Source organism: Cornus florida, unplaced genomic scaffold, assembly GCF_030987335.1.
Source record: "Cornus florida cultivar Cherokee Brave unplaced genomic scaffold, ASM3098733v1 CherokeeBrave_3.0.0_Hap2_Chr09, whole genome shotgun sequence".
Taxonomy (NCBI): Eukaryota; Viridiplantae; Streptophyta; class Magnoliopsida; order Cornales; family Cornaceae; genus Cornus; species Cornus florida.
Window position 1 is genome coordinate 42,929,124 of NW_026775579.1, and position 9,293 is coordinate 42,938,416.

Genomic DNA, 9,293 nt, shown 5'->3' on the forward strand with positions numbered 1-9,293 from the left:
TGTTTTCACATCGTGGGAGATCGGAGCGATTCCCACCCGGTGATTGTTTTTAGTATTGGTGACTGGAGTCGCCACAGGTCTTACTTGGCTAGCCTACTGGCTGAGGAGGACAGCAGCTTGGGCCGTATTTTTCCGATAGTTGTAGACGAGTTTCAAGATGTTTTTCCGGAGGAGTTGATGGAGCTTCCTCCTCTTCGGGAAGTTGTCTTTGCCATTGATGTTATTCCCGGTATTGCACCTATCTCTATGGCACTGTACCGCATGGCACCGGCAGAGCTTGATGAACTGAAAGCTCAATTGGATGATTTGAAAGCTAAGGGCTTCATTTGTCCTAGTGCTTCACCCTGGGGAGCACCAGTTCTTTTTGCGAAGAAGAATGATGGGTTTTTAAGACTTTACATCGACTATCGCAAGCTTAACCACGCTACGATCCAGAACAAGTATCATTTGCCTAGGATTGATGACTTATTTGATCAGTTAAAGGGAGCCACTTATTTTTTAAAGATTGATTTGAGATCAGGTTACTATCAGTTGAGAGTTAAGGATGAGGATATAACTAAGACCGTTTTCCGTACACGGTATGGCCATTACGAGTTTTTGGTGATGCCATTTGGTTTGACCAATGCTCCAGCAGCTTTCATAGACTTGATGAACCGCGTATTCAGTGACCATCTTGATCAGTTTGTTGTGATTTTTGTTGATGAAATTCTCGTATACTCAGCTTCGATGAAGGAACATGAGTATCATTTGAGGACAGTATTGCAAATCCTTAAGGATAATCAATTGTACACCAAGTTCGAGAAATGCGAATTTTGGCTACCAGAAGTGAAGTTCCATAGACATGTTGTGTCAAGGGGCGGTGTTGCAGTCGATCCGTCAAAGATTGAGTCGGTGATAGATTGGGAGCGTCCGAAAATAATGTTTGAGATTCAAAGTTTCCTTGGCCTAGCCGGCTACTACCGGAGATTTGTTCGGGATTTCTCTCGTCTAGCGGCACCTATGACTCGACTCACCCATATGGGGGTCAAGTTCGTATGGAACGAGGCATGTGAGTTTGCTTTTCAGGAGTTGAAGGTCAGATTGACATTGGCTCCAGTTTTGGTCATTCCTGAACGTGGTTTAGGTTATGTGATTTTTTGTGATGCTTCGCAGGAAGGTTTGGGTTGCATCTTGATACAGACAGAACGGGTGGTTGCTTATAGGTCTTGATAGTTGAAGACTCACGAGTTGAACTATTCGACGCATGATTTGGAATTAGCAGCAGTTATCTTTGCCCTGAAGGGGTGGAGACACTATTTGTACTGGGAGAAGTTTGAGGTTTTCTCCGATCACAAGAGTCTCAAGTATCTCTTCTCTCAAAAGGATTTGAACTTGAGACAGCGCAGATGGGTCGAGTTCATGGAAGACTATGAGTTTGAGTTACAGTACCATTCGAGTAAGGCCAAGTAGTGGCCGATACATTGAGTAGGAAGTCACGGGGAACTCTTGCTAACGTTTCTGTTTATAGATGGAAGATGCTAGAAGAGCTTGCAGATCTTAGTTTACAGTCTTATAAAGATGTTTCACTGGCGATTTTGTTTAGCCTTGTGGCTCAACCGGCTTTTGTTAGTAGAGTTTTTGAGGCACAGTTAGAGGATGGGGAGATGAAGGCCATCTATTTCGAATTTCAGGCGGCGAGAATGTAAAGGGTTAGACCTTACATTCAGACGGTGGTCTCAGGTACAAGGGGATGATGTTTCATTCCTTTGTCTTGTCGTGAAGATGTTTTTCGGGATTTTCACCATTCTCGACTCGCAGTTCATCCTGGTGGTACAAAGATGTATCACAATCTGCGATGACAGTTTTGGTGGCAGGGCATGAAACGGGATGTTTCACAGTTTGTGGCTCGGTGTATTACTTGTCAGTAAGTGAAGGTAGAGCATCAAAGACCGGTAAGATTATTGCAACCATTACCAGTAGCTGAGTGGAAATAGGAGTATATTACTATGGATTTCGAAACAGGACTTCCGAGGTCTCAGGCAGGGAATGATACTGTTTGGGTCATAGTTGGCAGGTTGACTAAAACGGCACACTTCTTGCCCGTGGCAGTGACAGATAGTGCATAAAGACTGAGTGGACTGTATATGAGGTAGATTGTCAGGCTTCATGGAGTTCCTATATCCATTGTTTCGGATAGGGATCCGCGGTTTACGTCTCACTTTTGGTAGAGTTTTCAGAAGGCTCTTGATACGGGGCTTCATTTTAGCACAGCATTCCATCCTCAGACTAATGGTCAGTTGGAGTGTACTGTGACGGCCCAAGTTTTGTATACCCGCTGCGTCAGTGATGATCAAAAAATGACTCGATAACGGATCCGAAATGCAGAAGCGAAAGGTGAAACAACGGTCTTTAGAGATACAATGCGTCTCTAAGACACCAATGTGACCCTCAATGAGGTCATGGAACCAAAGGAAAACAAATACGGAAGTGTCGTTTCAAAAATGGACAAAAAAGGAACCTAGGGGCAAAATGGTCATTTTATAAAAAAGTGGATCAAGTGCTATCGAGCACACCACTGGAAAGACAATGAAAAACTAATCATGATGCACTCAAGAATTTCATTATTCGGATTCCGGACGAAGGAGAAAGGTCAAAAACAAAAATGATGTCGTGGCGACCCAATGAGGACAGCCCACTACTGCTGCAACTGAGAGTAAAAATGGGCATCTAAACGGACTTTTCTGGCAAAACTCAAAGAAAAAACCCCCCCTAAGCGAACAAAAACAAAAAAAAAATGCATTGTAAAATGCCCAGAATGCCCCCAAGAAAATCTGGTCAAGGGGGTAAAAATTTCTCCGAGCTACTGCCCAAAGAAAGGAAATAGGGCTTCGAGAGATTTTTAAATTGCCTAAATTGAAAATACAATCTTAAAATACACCCACAAGACCCCCGGAAGTTTTGGATCGGTCGAGATGATTTTCAAAAAAAAGTCGATCAATAGTATCAAGTACATTTGTACTAAAAATCTGCAAAACCTGGCAGCAAGGATTTTTCGGACAAATATGGATTTTTGAGGGCCAAGATGATGTTCTCTAGAAAAACACAAAGAAGAAACCCCCCCTCCCCCCCAAAATCAAGTTTTCTACTCTGTAACATGGGCAAAAAAAAAAAAAAAAAAAAAACGCATTGTGAAATCCCCGAAATGCCCCGGAACAGAATAGGGTCAAACTCAAAAGTGTGCAACTTTAGGTTTTTGTTTCATCAAGAAAGGTATTGTTTGCCAAAGTGAGTATGCAAGTGCATGCAATGTGATAAAATAGATGTACCAACATGGCCTAAAGCCTCTTTACATTCCATTAACAAGTTTTAGCATACAAAGCCTCCATTTCTAACAAATAAGCTACAATGGCAATACTTGAGTTTTAAAGAGAACATGCTTGTAGCCTTTCATGTTAATGGCTTTTGGCCTCATGCTATACATACAAAACAAGCATCAAAAGAGTACTTAGATACACATTCCATGAAGGAAGCCATCTTAGCTTCTAAAATACCATACATCCATGGTATGCAAAAGTATTACATCCAAAAGATAAAACATGCTAAACAAGTGCATGCTAATATACAAAAATGCTTCAACTAGCTCAAAAGCTTCTAAGGATGATGAGCATCCATGAACATGGTCTCTTTACCTGCAAAACAACCTAAACCACTAAGGTGAGTAATCAAGTTACTCGTAGGATGTGGTGCATGCGCATACCCTATAGTTTCAAGTATAATGTGAACCAAACATAGACCATCACAAGGGTGCATTCCACCTAACGTCTATGTTCCCATGGTACTCTAAGGGATCATCTCAAGCTATACAAATGTTGAAACAGTAAACGCATAACATCCAAGTATACATAAACAAGTACACTAACCACATTAAAACTAAGATTTACTAAATCACAAGCTACAAGAAATCCGTGATTTACAACTTGGAAAGTAATGCGAAATCAAGTAATGGAAAGACTAGAATATGTGGCCACGAGACCATACAAGTTATTTTGGGTAATGACGACCCACAAGGTACTACCTAGTGCGCACTATGACTTAGGAGAATTCCTATCCTCCGTACTAGAGCCAAACCATAGCCATCAACATCTCATATCCTTACAAGCTTCCAAAAATCAACAAGTTCATGACATTTATGCAATCTCAATGCATGAAACTACCTACCAAGCATAAAGACATGTCATACTACTAAGCATGTTATCAATAAACACCGAAGCATGTTATAATGTCAAAACATGTAATTAAAAGCATGTAAATGCATCAAGGTACATCAACAAAAGTATGATATGCACCCAAAACCCGTCGTCCTAAGGTATTCAAACCTAGGAGCTCTGATACCACTTGTGACGGCCCAAGTTTTGTAAACCCGCTGCGTCAGTGATGACCAAAAGATGACCCGATAACGGATCCGAAATGCAGAAGCGAAAGGTGAAACAACGGTCTCTAGAGATATAATATGTCTCTAAGACACCAATGTGACCCTCAATGAGGTCATGGAACCAAAGGAAAACAAATGCGGAAGTATCATTTCAAAAACAGATAAAAAGGAACCTAGGGGCAAAATGGTCATTTTGTAAAAAAAGTGGATTCAAGTGCTATCGAGCACACCACTGGGAAGACAATTAAAAACTAATCAAGATGGACTCAAGAATTTCATTATTCGGATTCCGGACGAAGGAGAAAGGTCAAAAACAAAAATGATGTCGTGGCAGCCCGACAAGGACAGCCCACTACTGCTGCAACTAAGAGTAAAAATGGGCATCTAAACGGACTTTTCTGGAAAAACTCAAAGAAGAAACCCCCCCCTAAAATCAAGTTTCCTACCCCGGAACGTGACGGAAATAAAAAAAAAAAAAAAAATGCATTGTAAAATGCCCAGAATACCGCCAAGAAAATCTGGTCAAGGTAGTAAAAATTTCTCCGAGCTACTGCCCAAAGAAAGGAAATAGGGCTTCGAGAGGTTTTTAAATTTTCTAAATTAAAAATGCAATCTTAAAATACACCCACAAGACCCCCAAAAGTTTCGGATCGGTCGAGACGATTTTCAAAAAAAAGTCGATGAATAGTACCAAGTACATTTGTACTAAAAATCTGCAAAACCTGGCAGCAAGGATTTTTCGGACGAATATGGATTTTTGAGAGCCAAGATGATGTTTTCTGGAAAAACACAAAGAAGAAACCCCCCCCCCCCCCAAATCAAGTTTTCTACTCTGTAACGCGGGCAACAAAAAAAAAAAAAACGCATTGTGAAATCCCCAAAATGCCCCAGAACAGAATAGGGTCAAAACTCAAAAATGTGCAACTTTAGGTTTTTGTTTCATCAAGAAAGGTATTGTTTGCCAAAGTGAGTATGCAAGTGCATGCAATGTGATAAAATAGATGTACCAACATGGCCTAAAGCCTCTTTACATTCCATTAACAAGTTTTAGCATACAAAGCCTCCATTTCTAACAAATAAGCTACAATGGCAATACTTGAGTTTTAAAGAGAACATGCTTGTAGCCTTTCATGTTAATGGCTCTTGGCCTCATGCTATACAAACAAAACAAGCATCAAAAGAGTACTTAGATACACATTACATGAAGGAAGCCATCTTAGCTTCTAAAATACCATACATCCATGGTATGCAAAAGTATTACATCCAAAAGATAAAACATGTTAAACAAGTGCATGCTAATATACAAAAATGCTTCAACTAGCTCAAAAGCTTCTAAGGATGATGAACATCCATGAACATGGTCTCTTTACCTACAAAACAACCTAAACCACTAAGGTGAGTAATCAAGTTACTCGTAGGATGTGGTGCATGCGCATACCCTATAGTTTCAAGTATAATGTGAACCAAACATAAACCATCACAAGGGTGCATTCCACCTAACGTCTATATTCCCATGGTGCTCTAAGGGATCATCTCAAGCTATACAAATGTTGAAACGGTAAATGCATAACATCCAAGTATACATAAGCAAGTACACTAACCACATTAAAACTAAGATTTACTAAATCACAAGCTACAAGAAATCCGTGATTTACAACTTGGAAAGTAATGCGAAATCAAGTAATGGAAAGACTAGGATATGTGGCCACGAGACCATACAAGTTATTTTGGGTAATTACGACCCACAAGGTACTACCTAGTGCACACTATGACTTAGGAGAATTCCTATCCTCCGTACTAAAGCCAAACCATAGCCATCAACATCTCATATCCTTACAAGCTTCCAAAAATCAACAAGTTCATGACATTTATGCAATCTCAATGCATGAAACTACCTACCAAGCACAAGTAGGCTAAAACCACACAACCCATGTCTTAAGGTTACATGTCTAAAGTGGCAAGTTAATGATATTACATATCATGTTATATCAATTTACTATCAATATAGGCCATAATTGCAAATCATGAAATATAGTAATCTACCTACAAGTAATTATAAGTGCGACACACAAGATTTTCATACTAAGCTTTCAATGAAATCTATATTACTTAACATCATAAATGTAATCTCAAGATATCCATAATAAGACCTCAATGGAATCATAAGTATTAGGCAACTTATTAGACAATAGCCTACCTATACAATTTAATAGTCACATACATGCTTTAATCCATAAATCCTAAGTCAAGCATATAAAATCTTTATTTACATGCTAGTACAAGAATTTAAAAAGGCATGTAATCAATATATATTAAGCTCCAATATATATATATAACCCAAAGAGGATAAACATACAACCACCCCTACCTCAATAGAGAATTGAATCTCTATAATCCAACAACCAAGCTCAAAATGGGAAAACAAGTTTAGGGTTAATGAAGAGGGGAGTGAGAGGAAGCTTTTGTCTTCCAAGGTTTTATGTCTAAGGTGAGTGGAAGGAGGCCAAAATGAAGAAGAAAGCTATTAACCAAGCTTTTCTCCAATGGTGGCTAGGTTATGGTTCTTGAAGATAATTGAAAATGAAAATGATAAAGTGTAAAATGGTGAGTGGAAGGGCTAGAAATCCTCCACTCACTATGTGCTCTTACATTACCTCTCACACACACACAATGCAAGACTAAATGGTGAACCTACACTTGTCATGAATCTATGGTTCATTCCTAGGCTTAATCTCAAGCCTACACTTGTCACTAATCCAATGCCTCTTCCAAGACTAAATCCCAAGCCCACACTTGTCACAAATCAAAGGTTATATGTGCACTAATCTAAGGCCAACACATGGATAAATCTCCACCCACCAAATGTCAAGAAGTCATGGTGCCAAGTTTCTTCACCTAAATGCTAACAAATGGCTCCATGAGAGTGTGACACTTGTTACACTTTTCAAAAATTGCAAAATGGTCCTTTTTCAAAATATCTTCTAAAATAAATTGCAAAAAGGTCCCTAAAACGAAAAATAATTATTTTACATAATTAGACTAAAACCCCAAAAGTTATAAATAATTATACATTCATGCCCTTTACAAGAAAAGTACTAATCTAGCATGCTTTTCAAGAAAAGTAAAAATACCAATGTCATGGAAATCAAATACCATGAATGCATGCAAAACCGGAATCAAATCCAAGCACAACAAGTGAGGTTAAGCAAGGAAAAATGAAAAACGACTAAAGGACGAAAAAGGGAAAAGACGAAAAAAAAAAAAAGAAATCTCCGAAAAAAGAAAAGAGGGGAAATGACCAGGTCATTACATGTACCATTCAGATATTGGAGGATATGTTACGAGCTTGCATCTTGGATTTCGGGGGTAGTTGGGAGGACTACTTGCCTTTGGTTAAGTTTGCCTTCAATAACAGTTACCAGACCAGTATTGGCATGGCACCATTTAAGGCGTTGTATGGCAGACCTTACAGATCTCCAGTTTGTTGGACCGAGGTCAGTGATGCCATTGCCCTGGGTCCTAACATTGTCATTGAGACTACAAAGAAAATCAAGTTGATTCGGCAGCGGTTGGCTACTACACAGAGCAGACAAAAGAGTTACGCTGACAGGAGGAAATGATCATTGTCTTTTGAGGTAGGGGACCATGTCTTTCTTAAGATTTCTCCGCGCAAGGGGCTTCTGAGATTTCGACAAACTGGCAAGTTGTCTCCTAGGTTCATTAGACCATTTGACATTTTGGAGTACGTTAGTGAGGTTGCTTATCATTTGGCATTACCGCCAGACATGGATAGGGTTCACGACTTTTTTCATGTCTCAATGCTGAGGAAGTACGAGCCAGATCCATCATATGTTTTCGGGGGACTGATGTGGTTGTTGATGAGGACATGACCTACGAGGAAGGTCCGCTCCAGATTCTTGATTCACGGGAGCAGGTCTTGCAGACCAAGACCATTCCATTAGTTAAGGTTTTATGGAGACATCACGGCGTCGAAGAAGCTACCTGAGAGCTCGAATAGGAGGTTCGCTCTCGGTATCCCCATTTGTTCTTTCTTTCAGGTACGACTTGATTTCGAGGACGAAATCCTTTTAAGGAGGGTAGGTTATAATGACCCGGTTATTTTCCTTCTTTTAATTTTTGGTAATTTCTTTTTTTTTGTCTTTTTCCCTATTTCGTCTTTTTCTCGTTTATCATTTTTCCTTACATAACCTCACTTTTTGTGCTCGGATTTGATTCCGGCCTTACATGTATCCATGATATTTAATTTCCATGATATCTACATTTTTACTTTTGTAGAAAACATGCTAGATGTTTACTTTTCTTGTAAATGGCATAGATGCATAACTTCTTGGAAATATTCTTGACTTTTGGGGTTTTTGTGTAATTATGTAAAGTAATTATTTTTCGTCATATGGACCATTTTGCAATTTAATTTGGGAGAAATTTTGGAAAACGACCTTTTTGTAATTTTTGGAAAGTGTGACAAGTGTCACACTCCCATGGAGCCACTTGTTGGCATTATGGTGGAACCACTTGGAGGCTTAGTTTGATGGCACATGGAGGGTGGATATTCACCCATTTGTTGGCCTAGGATAGGAGCACTTGTTGGCATGGATAGTTGACAAGTGTAGGCTTACTATCAAGCCTTGGATCATCACACACACATTTCCCCAAAACGTGATATGTTACTCTCTCTCTCTCTCTCTATCACGCTCCATCTCTCTCACGTTACAAAGACATGCTTTGATGAATTCTTCGATATGGTGTTTTCGCGTAATTCGTCACGAAACAACAAGGAATTAGGTGGTGGTGGTGGTGGTGGGAGTGGATCTTCGGGGTTTTCGATTTCGATTCCAATAATGGGCATTATCTGCCTTGACCG